The 27349-nt window shown below is 41.3% G+C and overlaps 1 protein-coding gene and 1 long non-coding RNA gene across 2 annotated transcripts in view; one reads left to right on the top strand and one right to left on the bottom strand.

The window, feature by feature from the left end:
- The first annotated feature begins 845 nt into the window (after positions 1-845).
- On the top strand, positions 846-3732 carry LOC105548217. Its single transcript, XR_001007359.1, has 2 exons — positions 846-1136; positions 2780-3732. It is a non-coding gene; the product is annotated as an uncharacterized LOC105548217 (long non-coding RNA).
- A 2666-nt stretch (positions 3733-6398) lies between these two features.
- LOC105548232 (chromosome unknown open reading frame, human C5orf64) overlaps positions 6399-27349 on the bottom strand; it is a 55423-nt gene continuing 34472 nt past the window's right edge. Inside the window, exon 5 of the mRNA XM_011992141.1 lies at positions 6399-6486. The gene's annotated coding sequence lies outside the window, so the exon portion shown is untranslated. The remainder of the gene's footprint in view (positions 6487-27349) is intronic.

Genomic DNA, 27349 nt, shown 5'->3' with positions numbered 1-27349 from the left:
CAAGGTTATATAGGATTCAATATGGCTGAAGCCCACCACAGTTGCAGACTGCATTCTGGGGTTTGATGCCCCTCAGTGCCAGCAGAGTTGAGCAGCTCAGCCAACCTCCTTGACCCAAACTGGAGTGCTATTCTGTGATACTCGAAGAAACCATCCCCAGGGAAGGAGAGGCAGAGGAATGGACACATGCCCTTGTCCTAAAGCCAATCTCGGCAGGCAGGAGGAATTCCCGGGAGCTCACACCTGAAGTACACTGTGGCTAAAACAAGCACAGCTTAAAAGTTAAACAATCATTTGTTTCAGGTTTATTTTAATCATTAGCTTTGGGACTTCCAAGATGATTACTTTGTGGGTTAATTATTTTCTGTGCTGTGGCTTTCCAAACCTAATTGCTCAACTTCATTATTGTACATAGTGATCCATAGCCCATTCCTAAAATTACCTGTCCAAATATTTTCCCTTTTGAGTATCACTGAGAATTTTCTATTTTTCTCTCTGAGTTGGAACTTTGCATAAATAACTTGGTTGGAGATGCTTGTGTGATTCTGAAGATTAAACCAGGGTTATCACTGGGCAGGTGACAGAACTCAATTGGTAATACTATCAGGATTTGAAAGAAGACTTTTTCAGGACTTTGCCCACCTGAAACCTAATTAACTTCAAGCCAGTGGTTCTCATACTTTAATGTGCATAAAAATCACCTGGAATGCTGTTAAAACACAATTTCTCAAACCCCATTCCCAGAGATTCTGATTCAGTAGGTCAGGTTCCAGAACTTGCTTTGCTCACAAACTCACCAGTGATGTCAATGTGGCCGGTCCAAGAATCACACTTTGAGACCCACTGCTTTTGGCCAGTCTCCATGAGTGAAAGTTCTCAACCTCTGATTGCAAGTTTATTTTGACTGTTTACCATAATTTCAACTTCAATGCTCTTCTTGAAGGCATGACTTGTCATCCTAATATAATTAGCCCGTCTTTCAGTAGATCAGACCTACAATATGCTCCAACCTCTGGAGGACACAGAGAGAATGGAAGCCATGGAGGAGAAAAGAGAAAAGTGTCAGAGGACCAGGATATACCCTCAGGACTAGCACTGTGCCTGCCATAGAATGGGACTTGCTCAGTGTTTTTTGGGTGAATACATGAGTGAGTAAATACGATAGAATTTCAAGACTCCCATACTTCAGAAAGGAGATCTTAAGTCAAGAAGAGAGAAATGCCATGTTTTATTTATATTGAAATATAATCAGATATTTTGTTTGATTTTACAAAATTACATATGAATTTTTGTGGGGGAGGGGGAGTAAATAATATTTTAAATTCCTAGGAAGCTGGAGCCGTAGGATGAGTCACTGTAGAAAACAGGCAAAATCCCTTTATAATTAAAAACATAACTCTCTAACTTATCTAATTTTGCAAGTTTGGGATTTCTTCAAGTGGAAAACACTGCATTTTCATTTTAAGAATCACCAGCTTTGCTTTTTACTGAACAAAATGAAAGTATGGATTTAGGCCTGATGTTTAAAACCTGAAATCTTGAAATCAGAATCTGCTTCTTTTCATTTCTTCCTCCTGAATATTTGACCCTCAAATCTGGGTCATTTTAACAGGTAATCAGTCTTAACAACCACAAAACATTGAGCCGATATCACAGAACACTAACTTAGGATGGCTCTGCTGACTTTGACCAGAATGTGGTCACCTGTACTAAGTAAGTCAAACTCCAGAAACTGACTACAGGGGGCCCGTGGGAGGAGTGTAACACTGAAGTCCTGCGACCTGCTTAGTGAATTACCTCATCTAAGGTAAATTTGTAGTAAGGTAACTAACTTGCAGTGCTTTTCACCACCCTTTACAGCATATCTTCAGTTCTGAGGTTTTTCTTGCCAGGATAGGACAAAGGGCACCAGGTGGGCAGCCTCGCGGATGGGACCACACAGGGTCCTCTGTGCCCTTCCAGCTGGGAAGGCACAGGGGAGACAAGAGCAGAGCTGATTTATCTTCCCCTATCTTGCCCCTTGCTTCAGCCCTCAGGTAGCAACTGGTGAAAAAGAAAATTCCTTTATAAATCTAAATACACAGTATTGTAGAATTTTTAAATAGACCTTTGAGAAGATGGTGCTTGACGCTTCCTTCTGCCAGAGAAGGGTTGGAAGGCCCAGATAAGTGGATCCCACGATCATGCATGCAGCCAGTCTGTGGCAGAGATGAAAAGTGAGTGTGTACTTAGACTCAGACTCAGATGGAAGGGACCATGTGCTGCCCTAGCCTGTTTTGCCTCCAGGAAGAACAGCCTGTCCCACTGCTGGGCTGTGAGATGTCCCCATCCCGGGGTTAACCACCCTGCCACAGGCTACCTAAAGGGGAAAATGAATGCAGAGCGCTATCAACAACTTTCAATTCAACAAGTATTTATTGAGCACCAGCTATGTGCCTGGCACTACACTGTGCTCTGTCAGCCCTAGAGTGGGTCAGACACGGCATTTAATGACAAGGTAGTTACAACCAGGAAAGTCTACTTTTCATTGCTTTACAATAGCTGTCTCCTTTGTAATGCTTTGCAAACTGGGGTATGCCCCAGTTTGTCTCGAGCCGAAGATGAAACTAGTTCTTTCTTCTGGAAGTTTCCATTTTCCCTGATTATAATTACCCTATTTTCTTGCTTTTACGACATAGATTTTTTTTTTCAGATTATAAGTTTTGGATATCTGAGATGGAGTCCTCCTAAACTCAAAATATGCATTAAATTGGTGATTGTTTTTTTTTATCTGATATAGGTTGAGCTTCATCTTAGAATGAAATTCTAAATTGAGGGGGCTAAAGGAATTGAAAATGGTATCTATAATACTAAATTTCAGACTGCTGCACAATATATCAGTTTTACGTACTTTTTAAAAGATAAACAAGTACAAGACTTCAAAGAAGTCTCTCACTGGTGAAGGGTCCCTTCCAGCTTCACCTTAGTCTCTGCACTTTTAGTTCATCTCATTCGGGTGTTTCAAGGGAACAGAAAAGCCCTGGTTTAGATGATGCAGGGTTTTCTGATGGCAAAGTGAGAATGATAAAATGTCTGAAGGAAGAACAGGATGCTATGCATTCCAGGCAGAATCTGGACTTGAAACAATGAAGCACAAATGCTTTTAGATGAACTGATTCACTTTTATTTTGTAAACATCCTAGAAGAATTCCATTTGCACTGAACTGTTTGAACCACTGCAGAGCTCTTGGTCCTTCTAATCCCCAAGGAAAGTCAATCTATCCCGTCCTGCTACACTGTGTTTCTCCACTTTGCCCCTTTTCTCAGTTCTTTGTGATCAGCATAAAGTTTGAACCCTGCCTCTTCTCGCCGTCCTGCCTGGCCACCTGTCCAGTCCTGCGGTCAGCTGTACTGACCAGCAGACGGTGCCTCTCTTGCCAAGTGGAGCCGATGCTCTGTGACCATTGTTTATGGGGCCACACTGCCGTCCCCATCGTTGCCCCTCCAGGACACTCGTCAACAGCTGTGAGAGGCTTCCCATCCCGGCCTATATAAAAGGAAGGCCTGAAAACGCTTCTCGGAGCATCAGTTCATAGGTCACCGCAACCGGCCGAACAATACGCAATTATTCAGTGGGCTCCAATTCATTTGCCTCTGCTCCTCCCCCACCGTTACCCTTGAGAGAAAACTAATTTGCAGAAAAATAGCTCCTGCCAGCCAACTTCTTCTCCTAAATGTATGCTGACCCCGAACTCTTGTCTCAGTGGGTCCTTATTCTCATAGTCAATGCACAAGAGTTCTGAAAAGCAGTCTTCTCCTTTAAAAACCTCCCCCACCCCCCAGCATCTCAGTCCGGGAGATGCTTTCTTTTTCTGCTATTCTTTGCTTCTCTTTTTAACATGTGTGCTGAAATTGGCACTTTCTCTGTTCAGTTCACTCCCCTTCTAGTATTAATGCAGCAGTGGAGAAATGTGCGCAATTTTTCCAGTCTCTGCGCTCGGCGAGCCCATGGGTGATGGATGAAATGTAACATTCTCTACCTTACATATTACTATTTAAGGGAAGCGCCCGGGCCGGCTGGTGATGCATGGTGCGCTCCACAGTGCCCTGCGCAAGCAGGGAGCCCAGGCTGCCTGCACCGTTGTCTGAGTAAATAATGGGGCTAATAGCATTTGGCGCAAATGAGACTCCTATAGAAGGCATCGGGCTTGTTTATCTAGTTATGATTTTTCTTTGTCAAGAAGCCTTCTCTCCCTGTCCTCACCAGAGCTTCCCCAGTGTGGCCTGCCTTGGTTATCTGGGGAGGAGGGAAGGTCTCGGGGAGTTCAAGATTTTGTAACTAATATTGAACGCCAGGGAGAATGGATGCCAAGGTCAGGTTAAGAATAAAGAAAATTGATTTGGAGGTCAGGGTCACGATGTGAAAGGCCTTCAATGCTGCCAAAATATTTTCATTATCGCTGTTTTTGTTACGGAAAAGACGAGGCCCAATGTAAGAAGGCTAAGAGGTGGAGGCAGGAAGCCTCAGAAAGAACCAGGGGAATCAGAATCCTAGCTGTGATTTACTGGGCTTGTGTTTTCCTGGTGTTTGCCTCCCCCGTAAAAGTATGCGGATGTCTGGATGGACTAACATTGATAATGAAACCCTTTCCCACAGAACCTAGTGGGTCTGGGCTTGGACTGAGCTGAACTAACTCTCTCTCCCTCCTTCTCTTCTCTCTCTCTTTCTCTTTCTCTCCCTCTGTCTCTCTTTCCTCTCTCTTCTCCCTGTCTCCCTCTCTCTCTCCTAGCCTCTCTTTCTCCTCTCTCTCTCTCTATCTCTCTCTCCTCTCTCCATCTCTCTCTCCCCTCTCCCTCTTTCTCTCTACCTCTCTCTCCTCTCTGTCTTTTTATCTCTCTCCCTCCTCCTCTTTCTCCCTCTCTCCCTCCTTCTCTCTCTGTCCCTCCTCTTCTCTCTCGCTCCTTCTCTCTCTCATCTCTCCCTGTCCCTTGCTTCTCTCTCTCCTCGCTGCCTCTCTCCCCCTATCCCTCTCCTCTCTCTCCCTATCTTTCTCCTACCTTCTCTCTCCTCTCTCTCTTTCTCTCTCCTTTCTCCCTCTCTCTTCTTGTCCCCCTCTCTCTCCTCTTTCCCTCTCTCCCATCCTCTCTCTCTCCTCTCCCTCCCTGGCTCCCTCTCTCTGTCTCTCTTCCTCTCTCTCTCTCTACCTCTCTCCTCCCATCTCTCTCCACCCTGTCTCTCCTCTCTCCCCCTCTCTCTACCTCTCCCTCTCTCCCTTTCTCTCCCCTCCTCTCTCTCTGCAAAGAAGCTGGAGACAAGTTCTTCCACTTCTATTTGCAGTAGTGAGCTATTTCATGCATCACTGTGAGTCTCCTTTTCACCCATTCCTACAACATATCTACAACACAGGGCTGTATATTTTAACAAAATCCTGTTATTATTGGAGCTCTGACCTGATTTTGTTTCTATATTCTGAAGCAGAAAAGACTCCAGTGGCATGAAATTAGCAACACATTCTGCTAGTGTGTTAATTGTGTGAGAGTTTTTGGCAGGAGAGATTCCTAACACAACACAGAATTTATTTTTTATTTAAATTTGGTAGCGGTTTCATATTGTGTTTAAGGAGAGGCACCATGGCTTAAACCACTAGGGATTTACTGTACATTCAGGAAAAGGAAAAAAAAATCAGCCTAATTCAGTGGTGCAGAAGGAATTATGTAATTTTTTTACTTAGCAGGGAAGCTGCTAGCGTTGATTTCTAATTCATGATGAGAAATTGGCATTCCCAGGCAGTGGTTTGGGATGTCCTTGGGCCCCAGTTCAGTATCCAAATGCAGTTGTATCAGGCAAGTAGCAGATTCCCTCTTTGATAAAAGCAAACACACATGAAAAGCAGAAAGTCAAAATCTCTCAGGCCAAAGGAGCTGTTTTTCTCTAGTGTATCATCCCTCTGAATCTCCCAAAGACCAAAGGTTATGATCTAGTTTGGATGTGTAGATAGACAAACATTGATAACGAAGGTCTCATGTTAAAATTTGACCCCCAATCTTGGAGGTGGGGCTTGGCGGGAGGTGCTTGGGTCAGGGGGTGGATCTCTCAGGAACAGCTGAGGCCATCCCCTTGGTGATGAGTGAGTCCTTGCTCATTAGTTCACATGAGAGCTGGTTGCCTGACACCTTCTGCTCTCTCTCTTGCTCTCGCTCTTGCCATATAACACGCCTGCTCCTCCTTCACCTTCCACCATGAGTGGAAGCTTCCTGCGGCCTCACCAGAAGCAGATGCTGGCGCCATGCTTCTTGTACAGCCTGCAGAATTATGGGCCAAATTAACCTCTTTTCTTTATAAATTACCATCCTCAGGTATTTATTTATAGCAACACAAAATAGACTAATACAGGTCACATTGTATGGACATGGCTGTCCCCAGAAAGGGGAAGGATGGACAAACAAGCCAACAGATGTATACCATAGAAGAGGATGGACTCCTCCCCATGGGGGCAGGAGGCAGCCCTGAAAGAAGAAAAAGGTAAAATAATGTTTGCTGAACACTTACAGTCTACCAGTCATTGTATTGGCAGGCATATACCATTGCATTTCTTAATCTGACCATACACAAAATATGTGATTCTCTGCTCACCCTGAAATCAGCAGCTCTCTGATCCTTTTCCCCCTTTCCTCCGCACACTTCCCTCCTCGCCCAGCCCTCACCACTGAGCTCTTGTCTGAGCAGCTCTGGGCTGCCCTGGACAGCTTCTAGCTGTTCCCCTGCCCTTCACTGTGTGGCTCAGCCCAGCAGTTTAAAGCAGAACAGACAAGGGCTCTTCTCCCCGGTAGCATCACTTCTGTAATAAGTCTTTCTCTAGAATAGTTAGCTATGGCCTGAATTTGACTCCTGGTGTATGGCAGAAGGACACAGACTAGGATTCAAATTCCAGCTCTCTCACTTTGTATCATTGGGGAGATTATTTACTCCCTGACTGGACCTGGGTTTCCACATCTGTGAAAGAAACAAGCACAATTTAGACCAGGTGACAGGTGGAGCGTTCTCACCCCTGGGGCTGGCCTTCACTAAGTTCCTTTGCTTCTCAACCCCACAGTCATGGCAGTCACATCTATTGAACCCACATTAGGGGCCAGACACCACACTAAGCAAGATATACAAAGAGATGTCCCGGAGGTCCTATGGAGTGCACACAACACCTCATTTAATCCTCCCACAACCTGGAGTGGGGGGAATTTTGATCCTCCTTCTTCAGATAGGAAATCTGAGGCTTAGACAAGGGAAACCACTGTGAAGGGCATGGCTGGGATGTCACCCTGATTTGTCTGATTCCAAAGACTTCTTTTAACTTCACTGCTTCTCAACCCTGGCTATCTGGGGAGCTTTTAAAACAGGGATACCAAGACCCGTATCTTGGACTAACTGAATGGAAGTGGGGTTGAATATCTGTAGCTTTGAAAAGTTATAGGAGGACTCTAACCTGATGCTTAGAAGGTGACGGAGCCTCTGTCTTGATTATGTTCCACTGCCGACAACATCCACCCATGTCCACAAACTAGGGCTTCTTAACTAACATAGGAGTTTCAAAGGCCAGTTTTTACCAGTGATGAAAGATCTGCTATGGGCTGGGCACTTTATGTGATCTCTGATCCTTACAGCAACTATGCAGGAATGAGATGTAGTCTTTTTTTTTTTTTTTTTGGTTCAAATAACTTATAAAAATAACTGGTACACACAAACCCTCAGTCAATAGTATTGTTAATATCAGCACTGTCATCATCATCATCTCTTGGATCCTCACAGCAGCCTCAGACATGTCAACCTGTCTCCTTAACATCCCTGGAATGTGTTCATTTCTCACCATCCCTGCTGCCACCCATTTCACCTGAATGCCCATCATTTCCCACCTGGACAGCTGCCATAGGCTTTTAACAACTTGCTGAAACCAACCTCATCCTCTCCCAATCTATTTTGTACAAAACATCCAGGATGATCTATTTGAAACACAAATATTTAACCTTCTCTGGTTAGGAAATGGTGATGTCTGTCAGGGTCACTGCACAGGACCCTGGTAGGTTGGTAGGTTGAACCCTTCATAAAAGCACCAAGTACAGAGGCAGGTGGTGCTGAATCCTCTCCCCACTCTGCTTGTCCTGGCCGGAACCTGGGAGGGGGCATCAGCCCTGAGGACAGGGTGTCTATTTGTGCTTCATGGGTACAGAGTGTGTGTGTATGGTTTGGTTTGGGTTAAGAGGTGTGTGTTTTCTAACTCACACAAAGGTTTGGAAAAGAGCAGCAACAGCCATGAAATTGGACCAACCGCACTGAGTCATTGTGCTAGATAAATGTGAAAATTTAAATAAAAAGGAGGCTCCCTCCAGGAGTTGAAATTTGAACCCAGGCTGTCAGTCTCACCAGCTCCTCTCCTAACCCCTGTTGTTTTCCCTGGAAGGCAGAGAAATTATGCTCCCAGGGAGATTCCACAGATAGAAAATTCTTTGGGCAGGTCAACTAGGAGAAGCTCCATAGAGGAGAGAGGGGCAGTCCCTCCCTTCAAGACCAAAGGTGAGCCGACAAAAGCCAACCAGCCTGTTCCCCTTGTCCATCTTATCTAGTTAAGGCCTCAATTCCTTTGACCTTCAAAAAAAAGTGTAGTAAAACTTTTGATGAAAAAAACCTTTCTTAGGAGAGAAGAATTTAGATGACAAGGGAAACGGTTATACTTGGCATCTGATTTCTGTTTCAAGTAAATTCATTCTCAGCTACCTACTTGATAGGTAAGGTAGTGATAAGGAAAATTAGATTTTAATACAATATCTATCATTATTATTCCCTATCACATCATTGCTTTTGCTGGCACCAGATTGAAAACTTGGCACAGCATTGTAGAACTGGAAGATCTCATAGAAATAATCTAGTCCACATGTTGGCATCCCAAAGCCCCTGTAGGATGGGGGTCTTCATGTGACCTTTCAATATTTGTGAGCTTCTATGTATGTTAAGTTGGCACAGACTCACTAAAACATCATTTCTTTGCCTTTGACTAGAACTTTAGTAACTTAATAATGTTCATACTTCGGCCATCTCACGCTAAGTTCTGGCTAGCAGCTATGTCTTTCATTAATAAAAGTGAAAATGAAATCACTGTGACCAAAAATCACACGCACAGCTCATGGAAGATTCTTGATTCCCAGACTAAGGTTTATTTCCACCATACATTCCTGTCATTTTCTTGACATTTAGGTCAATGAAGAATTTTTGTTTGATAATTAGTTTCACATCACTCAGCTTAAATTCCAATGTAATAAATTCTTTTATCAAATTTTATTTTAAAGATGACTATAGCTGCTATACATTTCAAACCAGATTATTCACTATCAATAGAAATAAATACGAAACAAAGCATTGTGATTGAATTCCAGCTAACCACAGTTTTGCCGACCAGGGCTCTTAAATTGAGGTCTGTTCCCTCTTTGTTAAGGAAAGAGGGTGGAGGAGATGAGGAAATGTTGAGAGGTGTTAAAGGAAAATTGGCACCAAACTGAGGCTCTCTCTAGACTTATTCAGAATATAGAAAGGCAATAAAAAGGGGAATACATTTCTCATAAAAATTATCTCATAGTTCCTGCTGCCTTCAACCCATGGGAGAAATAACCATATTACAGAAGTCAGAAATAGAGCCTCTGCCCCAACCACTACCTTACTCTTTGTGGTTTCGCTAAAAAGTCACCCCTTTCTCTTCTTGAATGGACCACCTCTACTTCTCCTTCTTCTCCATGACTTTTGGATCATTTTATCCCCTTTGCTCCCCACTTCCAGAGCCCTGTCTCTATTCTACTGGGTATCAAGCCCTGGGTTTCACAGCTTGTTGGTGAGAAGGCTTAGGATCTTGGAGATAGAAGAGAGAGTGTGGGGGACAAGGAGGAGGAGGAGGAAAAAGGAGGAGGTGGTAGCCTCCTTCAACAATAGCCCATTGTTCTCAAGCAAGTCTGAATATTCCCAGTCAATGATCCACACTTGTTTCACCCTTGAATTCTTTTTTGTTGTTGTTTTAATTTTTCTTTTTTCTTTTCTTTTCTTTTTTTTTTTTTTTTGAGACAGGGTCTCATTCTGCCATCCAGGCTAGAGTGTCTGTCCTGCCTTCCTTCACATTCATAAATCACAACACATTTTCTTACTTAATGATGTGGGCTAGATGATTACCCTGCATTTTCTATCCTGTTTACCATCCTACCTGGCTGAATTTTTGAAATTTAATAATTTGAAGTCACACAGAATGCAGATATAGATACCAGGCTTCCTCGTTACTTGAAACTCCTCAATTGGTTCCTCCCATGTCCAGTGTTCTCTGTGTTTGTTTATACTGTAAAGCCCTGATTATCTGAAACTCCTTTATCCAGAAACTCTGTTACCTGAAATAAGGTTGTATTACTGGATGTGTTTTATTTACTTTGAAAATTGTCTGGCTCACCTGAACCCTTGCTTATCTGATTTAATTCAATGCTTACCTGGATTCTTCAGATCAGCAGGGCCTTGGGGATCCCTACTCCATTTTCTTATTGTTTAACCTCTGCTGTAGAACACCTCCAATTTCAGTCTTACTTTCCATGGTAGAAACGCATGCCATGTTATCTGCATCCTACAGTTGCTCTGCTATCTTTGTTCCTGCCTCCTTTCTAAAACTCATGTTAAAAAAAAAAAAAAAAAGTATAATTGAACTTTTTAAACCTCCTGTCGTATCATGAGGCAGCATAGCCAAAGGAAAAGGATGCTGTCATGCGTCTAGGGACCTGACCTCTGTTCTTGGCTTGGTTCTGTAGTTGACTGTGTGACTTAAAACAAGTCCTCTAAACCACCATGCATTTCTGTTTCCCAATCAGCCAACTGGGGATAACAGTGTCTAGGCTTCCTTGTTACCTGAGATTATCTGATGTAGGAAGTATAGTTGTAGAAAAGTTTTGAGGAGAATAGTCTTTTTATAATTAATCTAGACAGAGAGAGTCATTCATAATTAAGTAATAATTAATCTAGAGAGGCCTTACTAATTCTTTTTATAATAGCTCACATTTGGCAAAGAATAAGATTGAGAAATGTTAAAGAAAAATCGGCACAAAACTGAGGCGACTGAGACTTTTTCTAGATAATACAGAAATGCTGATTCATAGCAAATGAGTATCTGCACTCTGCTTGCATGCTTCTCATAATGTAAAGATCACTATGTCTTTTCAAAGTTTTCATTACTAAACTATCAGATACTTCTTTCTCGCATAAGGCAAAAAATATCCCTTTGTGAAAATTTCACCTGCTTGTCCTACAGCAATTCAATTTATCAACGATTTGCAAAGGCCTGTGTCAGTTATCTGGAGTTACTAAGATAAATTCAGCTGGGGTTCTGCACTCAAAATCTTTGCATATGGCAGGATACCTAAGACATGTTCTACAAATGAAAGGTCAGCTGTAGCATTGGATTTCTTAAAGATAGAGATACTTCCGCTGCTGGCTAACATGGAATAATCGGCACCAGACTTGCCTTCCTTCCTGGAACAACCAAAATAATGAGCAACACTTTTCAAGACACTGGATGTCAGGCAACAAAAAAAAAAAAACAGTGATTCTCAAGTGATAGGAAACAAACAATTGCCCCTACAAAATAAGCCTTCCAAAAACTTACTGCCTTGGGAGAACTTTCCAGTCCTCATGCAGGGAATCCAGACATAGGAGTCCAGTGAATTCACTGAGAAAAGATGGAAATGAGATTCCTGGAGACCTAGACAGCTAGAGTTTTTGGGATAGAGTGCTGAAGAGGAGAGAAAGAACACCAGTAATCTACCAAGGCTCCCTCTTGAATATTCTGCAGAGTACCGATCAACAAATGCATGTGAGGAAAGTTTCCAGCGAGGAAAGTCCTACCTCCACAATTTAGAGGGAACAGGACCATGCCTGTTTCTACCAGCCAGACTGAGAAACCTCATAATTTGTGGGGCATTGGGTATACTAGTCAGAAGGCTGTTTTCTCAGTAATGAAAAATAATTCACAGTAGACTGAAAACAGCTCTGGGTTTCACCTAACAAATCTTAAAAACAAGACCGAAAAGTAGTAAACTGTTTATAGGCAAATTAACTGCATCCCTGAACAAAGCTCAAGAATATTTATAGGAATACAACAATAGCCAGTACCTAACAAAATTCACACAGTATGGTACTCAGTAAAAAAAAATTACCAGGTATGCAAGAAGGTAGACAAATATGACCAATAATGAGGAGAAATAGCAACCAATCAAAACCAACCCAGAGCTGACACAGATGTTAGAATCAACAGACAAGGACATTTGGACAATTCTTATAACTGTATTACATGTGGTCAACGAGTGAAGAACAGACATAGAAGATATTTTAATTGAACTTAGAAGATATTTACATGGAACATCTAGGTATGAAAACTACAATTTCTAAGATAAAATTTTCACTGATGAAATCAGTGGTAGGTTAGACATTGAAGAAAAAAATTTAAGAAACTTTAAGACATAGCAGTAGACACTATTCTCAAACCACAGAGAGAAAAAAGAATAAAAACAAAAAGAACAGAGACTCACTGGCTGATGAAACAAATTCAAGTGGATCAGTACTAGTGTAATTTGTGTCTAGAAGGAGAGTAGGTGGGGGAATGGAAATAGAACAAGAGCCCAAGCCCAGGTACCGAAAAGAAAAGGTAATCAGCTGTGCGGTGGCTCACGCCTGTAATCCCAGCACTTTGGGAGGCCAAGGCAGGTGGATCACCTAAGGTCAGGAGTTTGAGACCAAACTGACCAACATGGAGAAACCCTGTCTCTACTAAAAATACAAAATTAGCCGGGCGTGGTGGCACATGCCTGTAATTCCAGCTACTTGGGAGGCTAAGACAGGAGAATCACTTGAAGCCAGGAGGTGGAGGTTGCAATGAGCCAAGATTGTGCCATTGCACTCCAGCCTGGGCAATGGGCAACAAGAGCAAAACTCTGTCTCAAAAAAAAGGAAAGAAAGAAAGGTAATCAAGGAACAACATAAACAAATTGTTCAAAACCAAAACCAGGGTAAAGAGAAAATCTAAAAAGCAGTCATAGAAAAAAGGCACATTATGTACAGAGAAAAAAAAAACAGGAGAAGTTCCTCATCAGAAACAATGTGAGAGCATTGTTTAAAGGTGGAGCAACACCTTTAAATATGAAAAAACTGTTAATGTTGAAGTCTACACCAGTGAATAGGCCTTTCAGAAATGAAGACAAAATAAAGAATTTCCAGACATACAAAAGAAGAAAGAATTTGTCACCAGTAGATCTATGCTGCAAAATATGTTAAAGGAAGTCCTTTAGTCAGAAGAAGGATGACACAAATTGGAAATCTGAACTACATAAAGAAATGAAGAGCATGGAAATGGTCATAGCATAGGCAAATATGTAATCTTTATTATTATCTCCAAAAGGTAATTGACTATTTAAACAAAAATGATAAAGTTTATAATATATGTAAAGAAAAATCTATGACAAAAATAGCACAAAACCTGGAAGGTTTATGGATCTGCTGCCATTTTGGTTTTTGTTGTTGTTGTTGTTGTTGTTGTTCCTATGTACCTAATGTGAGGATAATGGATGTGGTTTGTTATAAGGTTTTTAAGCTATGTGTAAAGTGCAGTATAGCAAAACAAAGAGCTTTAGCTAAGAAGACAACGGAAGAGATAAAATGAAATCATAAAAAATATGCAATCTAAAAGAAAGCAGAGGAAATAGAGAACAAATAATAGATGGAGAAAATGGAAAACAAATAGCAAGAAGATAGATTTAAATCTAACCATATCATAAATCACATTAAATGATCTAAATATCAAAATGAATAGATAGATATTGGCAGAGCAAATAAACAAATATGCTGCCTATAAGAAACCCACTTTGGAGGACAATTGACATCTAAATAGCATTTAGTTTATCAGCCCATAATCACAGTATATCTCTCCATTTATTTAGCTCTTTAAATTTTATCTCAGCAATATTTTGTAATCTTGTCAGATTTGTTCCTAAGCATTTCACATTTCTGAAGTCATTGTAAATAGTATTATATTTTAAATTTTAATCTCCAATACTTTGTTGTTGGTACATAGAAATACAATCGAGTATTTAGACTGATCTTCTATCTGCAACATTGCCAAGCTCATTTATTAGTTCTAATCACTGTATTATATATTCCATAGGATTTTCTACATAGATAATTTGCAAATAAAGACCATTTACTTTTTCCTTTCAACTTTAGATAATTTTATTTATTTTTCTTGCCTTATTGCACTAGCTAGAACTCTATTACAATGTTGAATAGAAATGGTTTCCTTGTCTTGTTCCTGATCTTAAAAAAAAAACGTTCAGCATTGTATTATTAAATATCTTGTTAGGTGAATTTTATCCTCTGAAATGATACAAAATGAGTCTACCTGCTCTATCAATGAGAGCATAATTTTCTACCTATGTGTCATGCACTGGTGATACAGCAGTGAACCAAACATACAGAAATCCCTGCCTCTCATGGAGTTTACTTACATTCTAGAGGGACAGATAAACAGTAAACAAGATACACTAGTAAAATCTAGGGTGTATTGATGGTGAGAAGAGCCAATGGAAGGGAGAGATGAAGTATCTTTGGATGGTATAAAATGTTAGAGATTGTGACCTGGAAGGGCTAATGAGCACATCACTGAGTTGTTTCTTTGTCCTGGCCATTCATTCTCTCCCTCTTTCCGTATGACTACTGCTTCAGGCTCTCATTATTTCTCATGTGTACTATTGCAACAGCTTGCTTCCTGGTCTCCTTGTCCTTAGGCTTATCAAATCTCCATACTTCTACCAAGGTGCTCCTTTAGTGAATTCCCATTTCTTACAGGATAAAATTCAAATTTCCTTGGAGCCCATAAAGTTCCTCTCATGAGCTTGCCTTTATCTTCCTAGCCTTGTCATTCTCCCCTTTCCCCTTTGCCTCCTATACCCCAACGTTATAAAACCGTTCGCTGTTTACTAAACATGCTCCACTCTCTCATTCCTCTGAGCTTTTGCCTAGACTGTTCCCTATTTCTATATTGCCTCTATTCATTATATGCACACAATAAATCATTTAAATGCCACTAATAAGCATTACCTCTAGAGAAAATGTCCTGGACCATTTTAGGAAGAGCTGGGTACTCCCTCTTCTACTTCCTGGGCAATCCGTGTGTATACAAATTAGAATGTTGAATTTCTTTATTGAATGGTAATTGTCTGTTTACTTGCATGTTAGTCCTACTGGACTGTGAGTACCTTGAAACAGAAACTGGCTCTACATCTTTGTTTCCCTAGCGTTGTTCTGGCACATAGGGACGATCAATAAATTTTTGTTGGAAGAATAGCTGTATATGTAGAAGAAATGAAATATCCCTGATCTAAGACTTCATTTGAAGACATTTCAGTGTCCTGGATATCTGGCTTGTCATGGCTCCCTGAATAACTGCTGAATGCACTGACATACTTACTCAGTGTCGTCAGATCAGTGCAGTGTCTAGTTGTGACAATGACTTTCCTTCACCTGGGCATTGTTTAAAATGAATTTAGTATGAACTTGATTAAATCCTTTGGAAAAAATGCCACACTTTGAGCGTATACTAAGTTTGTGGTCAACTAACACCTTCAAGTCTTTTTCACTGATGTAAAGCCAAGTCTCCCAGCTAATCCATGCTGACCAGTCTTTCCCTACATGCCAGATAAAACTCTCGTCCCTGCTCAACTCACCTCATTTTGGTCCTAAGGCATCACTCTTAGAAACATTTTAAAAATACTTTTGTTCTTTTATTACATTAGACTTGTTGCCATTTCAAAGTGTAGTGACTAACATATTGGGAGAAGAGTAAACAGTGAAACATAAGACTGCTGCAGAGGATATTTAAAGATTGTAACTCAGGAAGTCTCAGGGTGTACCTAAGCTTCCGCCCTATGGCAGACGTTTTAGCTTAGACCTAATCTGAAGGTACTCTTCTCAACAAAAGCAACTGATTTTCAAATCTTGTTTTAATTATTGGAGTATCGACACAGAACAACGTAGGATACACATGCAGCTGATCAGACCATAGAACACTGAAATTACTGCAAGAAAGAACAAATATGCTGCCAGATACCAACACAGAGAAGCCATTCCCAAAATTTTAAACAACTGATGATACATTTTAGCCTAGGAGTAACCTCATTTAAAGATGATTTTAAAGGTAATAAAGTGAACTTTAGTAATAACTTAAGCAAAAAATGGAAAATACACAGATAGGATGAAGATGGAAGAACTATTTATTCAGGATGTTCCAGTTCATGGGTACTGCTGGTGTTCACAGGGAAGAAAGACAGAATGCTAGAACATCATTCAAATTACAACACCTGTCACACCCAGACTCCCAGTTCACAGAGAACTGGAAAGTGATCTTGTTAGCTCCTCTTCCTCCTCATGGTTTCTCCTTCTTAAAGTTTTCATTGCTTCCCAGCCTCTGGCCCATAACTTTCTCCCAAAGCTCCTAACGAGGCTATCTCCTAGAATGCAGGCCAACCTTCTGAGGGTCAGGTGCAATGCGTGGTCTAAGCCTAGACAGTTGGTACAAAACATGGCAACCTCTAAATCCTATACAAAGAAACACTTTGGCTGCTTACTTAAAAGGCAATTCTTAAAATGCTATACTCTGTGCTGGGAACTAATTGATTATGTGCCAAGAGCTTCAAATGCATACTATCGCAGGTATCTATTGGTGTGTAACAAACCACCCCAAAATATGGGGGTATAAAACAACAATTATTGTATTATTCTTATGACTCTGAAAGTCTAAAATTTAGTCAGGGCACAAGTAGGGACTGTTTTTCTCTGTCCCACAAAGTCTGTGGCCTCAGCTGGGATGGCTCAAATAGCTGAAGATGGGTATTCACCACACAAAACAAAAGGCCACTGTCTGGGTCCTCTGTTCTTCTCCACGTGGTTTTTTCTAGAGCAAGTCCTTCACTCATGTACCTGATATCTGAGCTGGGGTAGTTTGAACAGTTTGGGTCTGGCTGTCCTCACTGTGTCTCCACATGGCCTCTTCAAGTGCTTACTTTGGGATTCTTTACCAAGGTCCTGGAAACCAAGGCAGAGAACTTCAATGCTTGTTAAGACCTAGCTGCAAAGACAGGCAGTATCATTTCAATGTAGGAGGAGATTACTTCCTCCTAGGCTAAACTGTGTTATCAGTTACTTAAAATTTTGGGAATGACTTCTCTGTGTGGGTCTGTGGCAGCATATTTGTTCTTGGGTGTGAATACCAGGAGGTAAAGCTTTCTGGGTAGCCATTATTGGAGAACAGCTGCTTTCATTGGAAAATGGCTACCACATATATATTCTCTCATTAAGCCCTCACAACAATCCTGTCAGTTCGGTACTCTATTCTCTTATTTTATTTAAAAGAACAAAGATTCTGAAAGGTTAAGCAACTTGCTTAAGTTCACACAGTCAATAAGGGTCAGAGATTAGGACCTGCGGTTATCTGTTTCCAAATATGTGCTCTCTCTACGCATTCACGCTATTATCAGTTAGTATCAAGAACCTCACAAGAAAGTGACATTTCAGTTTTCCATCTCTTCCAGTCCAGGAAGGACTCTTCAATTTCAGATGTGATGAAGACAATAAACAGATCTCTTGAATCTGATCACAGTCACATGATAGAATGAAAGCCATATACACTACTGTTAATTCACTTTGATCACATACTAAAGTACTATTAATAGTAGCAATAGTAATAATAACAGATATTGTTAATTGAGTGCTAACTGTGCTTCAGACCTGGGCTAAGCACTTTATATTTATTTACTGTCTAAATTTTTAACAAGCACCTTATATGATAAGCACTATTATTATCCATATCACAGAGAAGTAGCTTGTAGAAGTTAAATGGCTTACCCAAGGTCACACAACTAATAAGTGACAAAGTTGGGATTTGCACTCAGGGAAGTCTTGACTCTAAAACAGTTATTTTAAGATCAGTTTTATTAAGGTATAATTTACATATAATAAAATGCATCCATTATAAGTATATAGTTTGATGAGCTTCAACTTCAGAAAAAATAAATAAATAAATAAATAAATAAATAAATAAATACCTTGGCCTTGGCATGTAAAGCCTTGTCTTGGGCTTCATTTTCTTGAGAAATGCAGGCTAAGACAGTTGGTATCAGATGGCTAGTGGGCATTAGAAGTGGCTCTAGAAATCAGATGCTCAGGGTCAAATGCTCAAGATGGACCATTCACCAGTATGACAGGAAGAAGGAGCCCATTTCTGGTCATAAGTGGGGTGGCACAAAGAAGCCTTGCACCAGAGAGTACTGGAAGGAAGAGCAGGTGGAAGGTGGCACCTATGCCAATTAAGCAGTGTGGCACAGTGATAGTTACAGGAATTGGGACTTGGCTGGCTTTTGTTAATGGCTTTATAAGCTATTCTGGTTATCTACTGCTCTGTAACAAACTCCCCCAAAACTTAGGGCTCAAAACAATGTATTATTTTCTCTTATGATATGGTAAGCTAACTCAGTTGAGTTGGTTGGTTCTCACTCAGGGCATCTCATGTGGTTCTAGACACATGGTAGCTGGGTCTGGAGACCACATAAGGCTTCTCTGGGCTTGAAGTTCAAGATGGCTCACTCACATGGCCAGCATTGATGCTGGCTGTCAGCTGCAAACTCATCTGGGGCTCTCACAGCATAGAGGGCTCAGGGTAGTCACACTTTGAACATGGTGGCTGGTTTCCCCCAAGCAGACATTCTAAGAGGCAGGAAGTAGAAGAACTAGGATGGCTATACTCAGAATTGGCACTATATCATTCTACTTTGTTCTTTTCATCAAAGCAGTCACAGTGCTCAGCATATTTAGGGGAGTGGAAGAGCAAGATTCTATTTCATAATGGGAGAGTGATAAGTACGTGTCCCATGTGGAATGAAAGATATTGTTGCACTCATCTTTGGAAAATATGATTTGTCACAAACAAGCTTATGTCTACTAACCACCAGATAATCACACCTGATTGGCAATGTCCTAACATATCCTTAAATTCTGCAGTTGCAGGATGGACTCTGCTGAAAATCAAGGCTAGAATTCACTTTTAAGGCATGCAGGATTACAAAGACAATTGAATGCATGGCCTCAACAGATGTTCTTTGCAAAGTCAAAACTCCTAATATGAAAGGAATAGGATCTTGAGACCTGGGATAAGAACATTTGGGTAAACAAGCCTACAAATAGTAAATCTCCAGCTTTATGAACACTCTGGACTCAAAGGAAAAAAACATCTCCCTGTTTCTAAACAGCCTACCTTTATGCAGGAATGCAGCAAAGGCCTCAGCTGAGGCAAGTGCTTTGCAGGACAATGCTCATCCTCAAACTCTGACTTTGCCCTTTTCTCATAACCAGTAGCTGGAGTCATGTCTCAGCACAGCCTGATCCAGGAAATACAATGCCTGTTCCTTCTATACCTTGTACGACCTAGCAAACAGGCACTGGCAGAATCCAGGAAAACACGTGGGAATACATCTTGAGAGAGTTGGATGAGGAAATCCTGAATATAAAGATGGATAGGAAGAATTAATTGATATGCAAGTCTTCTTCCATGACTCAGAATTTAACATCCTGGCAAAAACATCTGGACCCAGTCCTAACACATTGGTAGGGTGACTCTTTGAAGCTTGAACACAATAGGTTACAGTGAATAAGGTAGAGTTGCTAGAATAAATTTGGTGGAGTATCAAGGAAGGGTCAGAAGGAGGTAGAAATGTTAAAATGGATTTATTAGTGAGATCAGAGAATCCTTCGTCTGTCTGTATTCCTCAGAAAGTCCCAGAGGGTGTTCCTTTGACTAAAGCAACAAGAAATGCACTGCTGAAGAAAGTACTGGCTTATTTTGAGAAGTGCCAATGGTGTCTGTCCCTCATAAACTGGGGTTGATAGTTTGAGATGCTGCTACAACACTGGACTTCTTAGCATCATTCAGGATAACAGGATTCTGGAATGTCAGGGGCCAGGCAGCAATTCTTAAGTGACAGTAGCAAAGTATAGGTATATATGATTACTATAATGGACAGGAAGATTGGAAGATGCCTCAGCTCTCAGGCACCTGTGGCAGTGGCTAAGAGACTAAGGTATTCCCACCGGTGAGACAGATGAATGGCCAACTACAGCGGTATTTGACTTGTAGAATTAGAAAAATAATTAAAAGGAGAGCTGCCACAAGCACACTTCAAACTGGATCCAATGGACCCATGAACTCAACCTGTGGTTATTTCCCCAATGTCCAAGAGCATAATTTGGATGGATAAACAAAGTAGCAGCAGAATCCTCCCACAGGTTCCCTAGCCTATTGAGTAAAAGCCATTAGGGTAGGAAGGGACACGTGGAAGTCTCTGAAACTATCCAGCACAACCCCACCAGCCAGGAGGCTGTACCCAAGTCAGCACTATTTCAAAAGAAAATTAGTGCCACCAGCAAAGAGAATTGGTACCACCATTTCCACTGGATGATATTCTCCAGCATCTCTATATATAATTCACCTGAATGGTGCTTGGAAAACTAAACTGACAGATCATGGTGGATGACAGTGGACTACCCTAAACTTAATCAAATGGTAGCTCCAATCTTAGCTGCTGAGCCAGATGGGATATCTTTACTAAACAGACCAATAGAGCCTCTGGCACTCAGTATGTTGCTATTGATCTGGTGAATATGTTCTTTTCAATCCTCATCAATAAACGGGATCTAAAGCAGGTCTCCTCTAAGTGAGAAGGACATCAGTACACATTGATAGTCTTGCCTAAGGCTATGTGAAGCCTCTTGTGCAATGTCACAAAATAGTCTGCAGAGATCTTAATTGTCTTAATATTCCAGAGGCATATGGACTATACTGGCACACTATCTTGATGGCATTATGCAGATTTAACCTGCTAAACAGAAGTACCAACTTGAGTGTCGGGGGTGAGAATGAAACTCCACAAAGATTCCCCAACCTGCCCATCAGTGACATTTTTAGGAATCCAATAATTTGAGGCACGCTGGCACAGAGTCTTTGAGGTAAAGCACAAGATGTTAGATCTTGTACCTTATTCTGGCTTTCTATTGCTACGTAACAAACCACCCCAAAACTTACTGATGTAAAACACCACAATACGACTAAACTCATGGATTCTGTGGGTCAGGAATTTGGACAGAGAACAGCAGGAATGTCTTGTCTCTACTTTTAGATTTCTGCCAGCTTTGCTAAACTGGGCATCCATAATGGAATTCAGCTGTAATCCCTTAAAGCATCCATTTATGTGAAATGAACTAATTTCTCTCCTAGGTATTTAGAATGATATAGTGACGTGCCATACTTGGTAGAACTGAGAAAATAGTCATTCAAACCATTTTCTGTCTTCTGCAGCTCAGATAAAGAATACTCTAGTTGAGAAAGGCTGGCTATAACCTAAGTTGGAAAAACTCAGGGCTGAGGGGTGACACAAACTGGGCTGAAATCTTCTGGAGTCATCTTCATTTACATTTCTAATGCCTAAGCTGTGTCACTTGAAGGCTGGGCTCATTAAGGACCATCGAATGGAACTCCAACGTATTCCCTCTCCATGTGGCTTAGACTCTTCACAATACAGCAGTTTGCAAGTAGTTGGAAGAGGAAGGATCCTACTGAACAAGAAAGAAGTGACCTGGTCTTTTATGATCTAGCCTCAGGAGTCATATAGTACAGTACTGCACTATATGTATTTTGTGTGTGTGTGTATAATATACATATATATTTTATATATACACACACAAAAGTATATACTGTAGTATACTAAAGTTATATAGCATAGTAGCTTTCACCATTCTCTATCAGTTGAACCAGTAAGAAGCCTAGCCAGATTCCAGGGGATATGACATAGACCCCATCTCTTGACAGAAAGAATATCAAATAATTTTGAGATGTTTTAAAGCCACTTAAAATATTTAGAAGTCAGAGATAGCAAATACTTCTCTTGGGAATATTGCTGTAACTCATTTTTTGGGTAACTTGCAAGGCTGCCAGTTTTGAATGTCAGAGTAAGATCTGCAGCAGATCCAGGCTATGATACAAGTGGCCCTGACACTCATGCTAGATAGCCAGCAGATTTAATGGTGCTACTTATTGCAAATAAAGATGTTATGTGTATGGAGTCTCTGACAAGTTCAGAAAAGAGAGTTGCAGCACAGATCCTATGGTTCTGGAACTAGGCCTTCTTTCTCCAACAGAAAAGTACAAACCATTTGAAAACTAGCTCCATTCTGAGCTCTGACAGAGATGAATCTTCTGCACATGGGACATCACGTGACCATGCAGCCAGAGCTACCCCTGTTCAGCTGAGTATTTTCAGATCCACAATGTTGGTCACAATGTCAGGCAGGCACAGCAGTAATCCATCATACAACGAAATGGGCCAGAAGAGATCCAGAGGGCGCAAGTCAATTCCATCTGCCCTAGATTTCTGTTACCTACCTCTCTTGTTCAGTTCACATCTAAAGTCTTTTTTTGTTTTTTTTTTTTTTTTTTTTTTTTGAGACAAAGTGTTCCTCCGTCACCCAGGCTGGAGTGCAGTGGTGCGATCTCGGCTCACTGCAACCTCTGCCTCCTGGGTTCAAGCGACTCTTGTGCCTCAACCTCATGAGTAGCTGGGATTACAGGCGCAGGCCACTGTGCCTGCCTCATGTTTGTTTTCTTAGTAGAGACAGGATTTTGCCATATTGGCCAGGCTGTTCTCAAACTCCTGACCTCAGGTGATCTGCCCACTTTGGCCTCCCAAAGAGCTGGGATTACAGGCGTGAGCCACCACGCCGGTCCCTAAAGTCTTGTAATTCCCTATAACCAACCAATGAGGACAAAAACTTGAACTGAGTTCATAGATGGGCTGCCTTAACAGGCTGGTGGTAGTGAAAAATGGACTACCACCAGGCTAGAGTCCTATGGAGGGGTGGTCCTGAGGACAGTGAAAGTTACCCCTCCCAGTAAGCAGAGCCGAGAACAATGCACTTGCTCATTCTCTTTGTAGGGTGGGAGAAGTGGTCTGAGTGAAGGTTGTATCTGAACCCACTGGCAGTGGCGAATGGCTTGCTGGTTGGGTCAGAAGCCTCAAAGCAGATGGATCTATAGTACTGGACACATAGCATGTAGATTTCTCTCTCACATCAAGGCCCACCAGAGAACCTCCTCTGCAAGTGAGGCACTAAACAACAAGGTGACAGGATGTCATGAGGATATCAGCCAGCCTCTCTCCTTAGCCACTGCATGACAGAGGGAACATGGGACAGGGATAGAGGCTCTGCATGGCCCCAATGGCATTAGTGCCATCTCACCAAGACCAGTCTAGCAACTGCTGTCCTGAATATGTGATTTTCACCAGAGAGACTGATGTGAAACACTCCATCACTCCATGTGGTACACGTCATGAAGAAGACCAGCCAGTCACTTGGTGATAGGCTTTTTACATCAGATGCCTTCTACACTGGAAGGATCAGTGATTCATTCTTACCAGAATAGACACTTATCTGGACAAGGGGTTGCCTTCCTTGCCCCAATGACTCTGCTAGCACCACCACCAACTTACGTTCCGACATGTTTGCACAGGATGTTTGAGGAGTTAGCATTCCAGGGGAAACCCTTGACCAATAGATGCCAGAAGCCAGGAAATGTTCCTCTCTTCTGTTCTTTGAGAGGACAGTCCTGAGATATAATCTCTATAGTTCCTTAGAGAACCAAGCAGGATGGAGGCCCACTTACCACAATAGAGACCAGTTCAGTGGAGCACCTTGATCAGCCTTCCCTCCTCTTTGATATCTCTCAGTCTCCCATTCCTGGTGCGTCTATTTCCCAAAACAAACCACGTGCATTCATGCACCTTTACCAGGCTCTGCTTTCTGGAAAATTAAGGCTAAGAAGACACTGTCTCTCTTGTGCTTATTCATAAAGCATGCTTTTTCTATAAAGTGAGAGGTCTGTGTGTTATAGTTCAAGAAATTACTCATATTGGCACCAAAGGGGTGTGTGTGTGTGTGTGTGTGTGTGTGTGTGTGTGCGCGCGTGTGCGTGCACATGTGTTTAGCTAACAAGGTTCCTGCCTAGGTACTGTGGAGGCTTTGAAAGGATTCTGCTCATGGCTGTGGCACCCATCCCACTGGTCTTCATGTAGGTTGTGCAGGGCTGCCCTGTCCAAGTGGGCTTGGCCGAAGAGTGAGTGAGGGCTTCATTCACCAAGCAGAGCACTCTGGCACAAGCTGCATCTACACAGAGGAAGGGTGTCTGTTCCTAATTTATAAAAGGAACTGTCAGCTCGCTAAGCCCTGTGCCCTAGAGGCACTTCCACCCAAGGTGGGTGTATTTTCTTTTCTTTTCTTTTCTTTCCTTTTCTTTTCTTTTTTAATTATTTTAAGTTCTGGGATACATGCACAGGATATGCAGGATTGTTACATAGGTAAACCTGTGTCATGGTGGTTTGCTACACCCACCAACCCATCACCTAGGTATTAAGCCCAACATGGATTAGCTATTTATCCTGATACTCTCCCTCCCCCTGCCTGCACCCCACAGGCCCCAGTATGTGTTGTTCACCTCCCTGTGTCTATATGTTCACATTGTTCAGCTCCCACATGTAAATGAGAACCTACAGTGTTTGGTTTTCTGTTTCTGTGTTAGTTTGCTGAGGATAATGGCTTCAGCTCAATCCATGTTCCTGCAGAAGACATAATCTCATTCCTTTTTATGGCTGCCTAGTATTCCATGGTGTATATGTACTACATTTTCTTTATCCAGTCTATCATTGATGGGCATTTGGGTTGATTCCATGCCTTTGCTATTGTGAATAGTGCTGCAATAAACATATGCATGCATGTATCTTTATAATAGAATGATTTATATTCCTTTGAGAATGAGTTCAAGTCCTTTGTAGTGACATTGATGTAGCTGGAAACCTCATTCTGAGCAAAATATCGCAAGGACAGAAAACCAAACGCTGTATGTTCTCACTCATAGGTGGGAACTGAACAATGAGAACACTTGGACACAGGGCAGGGAACATCACACACCAGGGCCTGTCATGGGGTAGGGGATGGGGAAAGGATAGCATTAGGAGAAATACGTAATGTAAATGACGAGTTAATGCGTGCAGCAAACCAACACAGCACATGAATACATATATAACAAACAAAACGTTGTGCACATGTCCCTAGAACTTAAAGTATAATAATAATAATAAAAGAATGATTTATATTCCTTTGTGTATATACCCAGTAATGGGATTGCTGCATCAGATGGTATTTCTAGTTCCAGGTCTTTGAGGAATCGCCACACCGTCTTCCAGGATAGTTGAACTAATTTACATTCCCACCAACAATGTAAAAGTGTTCTTATTTCTCCACAGCCTCACCAGCATCTGCTGTTTCTTGACTTTTTAATAATCACCATTCTGACTGGCATGAGATGGTATCTCACTATGGTTTTGATTTGCATTTCTCTAGTGATTAGTGATGTTGAGCTTTTTTTCATATGTTTGTTGGCCAAATAATGTCTTCCTTTGAGAAGTGTCTGTTCGTGTCCTTTGCTCACTTTTTAATGGGGCTGTTTGCTTTTTTCTTGTAAATTTGCTTAAGTTCCTTGTAAATTCTGAATATTAGAAATTGTCAAATTGGTAGACTGCAAAAATTTTTTCCCATTCTGTAGGTTGTCTGTTCACTCTGATGATAGTCTCTTTTGCTGTGCAGAAGCTCTTTAGTTTAATTAGGTCCCATTTGTCAATTTTTGCTTTTGTTGCAATTGTTTTTGACGTTTTTGTCATGAAATCTTTGCCCGTGCCTATATCCTGAATGGTGTTGCCTAGATTTTCTTCTAGGGTTCTTACATTTTTGGGTTTTACATTTGTTATAATTCACGTTGCGTTAATTTTTGTATAAGATGTAAGGAAGGGGTCCAGTTTCAATTTTCGGCATGTGGCTAGCCATTTCTCCCAGCACCATTTATTAAATAGGGAATCCTTTCCCCATTGGTTGTTTTTGTCAGTTTTGCCAAACATCAGATGGCTGTAGATGTGTGGTCTTATTTCTAAGTTCTCTATTCTGTTCCATTGGTTTATGTGTCTGTTTTTGTACCAGTACCATGCTGTTTTAGTTACTGTAGCCTTGTAGGATAGTTTGCAATTGGGTAGCATGATGCCTCCAACTTTGTGCTTTTTGGTTAGGATTGTCTTGGCTATTCAGGCTTTTTTGTTGTTGTTCTATAAGAAATTTAAAACAGTTTTTTTCTAATTCTGTGAAGAATGTCAATGGTAGTTTAATGGGAATAGCATTGAATCTATAAAATACTTTGGGCAGTATGGCCATTTTCACAATATTGATACTTCCTATCCATGAGCATGGAATGTTTTTCCATTTGTTTGTGTCCTCTCTGATTTCCTTGAGTAGTGGTTTGTAGTCCTCCTTGAAGAGGTCCTTCATTTCCTTTGTTAGCTCTATTCCTAGGTATTTTATTCTCTTTGTAGCAATTGTGAATGGGAGTTCACTCATGATTTGGCTCACTGCTTGTCTGTTGTTAGTGTATAGGAATGCTTGTGATTTTTGCCATTGATTTTGTATCCTGAGACTTTCCGAAGTTGCTTATCAGCTTAAGAAGCTTTTGGGCTGAGACAATGGGGTTTTCTAGATGCAGGATCATGTCATTTGCAAACTGAGACAATTTGACTTTCTCTCTTCCTATTTGAATACCCTTTATTTCCTTCTGTTGCCTGAGTGGGGGCACATTTTCTAATCCCCGGAAAATCCTCCTATGGGCAGCAGAGGCCCAGAATCCACCTACACTCCCATCTCTGCTACTCACATCTTGACGCCCCTACATTTGGTTCAAAGCTAAGAGCATTTTCTGAATTAATTAAAAACTCAGAACATAGCTCAGGTCCAGAGCTAGGGAGAAAACCATATGGTTTTTTGGTTGAAAGAAACCGTAGATATTATTTAAGGTTAGCCTAACTCTTTCATTTGACAGATAAGGAAACTGTCTACAGAGCCTCTTCTGTATTGCCTCCTACTCTCAACAGTCCAGATGTCAGGCTTCAGCCAGGGCACCACTCAGCAGTATGTGTGACCCAGTTCAGTTTCAGTGAAAAACTATTATAATTGACTAAATGACTCCTTTCCTAACAGCAACTTTATAAAGATGAGTAAAATGAGAAAATGAAGCACCAACCAACATTTTGCAAACTTACATTATACACTTTTCACTTGTACATGAAGTTTTTGGAAGAGTTTCTGTTTTCTATGAACACTAGGCAATCTCTTTTGACTTTGGTC

The sequence above is a fragment of the Mandrillus leucophaeus genome, unplaced genomic scaffold (genome assembly GCF_000951045.1).
Source record: "Mandrillus leucophaeus isolate KB7577 unplaced genomic scaffold, Mleu.le_1.0 Scaffold403, whole genome shotgun sequence".
Taxonomy (NCBI): Eukaryota; Metazoa; Chordata; class Mammalia; order Primates; family Cercopithecidae; genus Mandrillus; species Mandrillus leucophaeus.
Note: the sequence above shows the minus strand (reverse complement) of the source record. Positions and strands in the feature narration are given on the sequence as shown.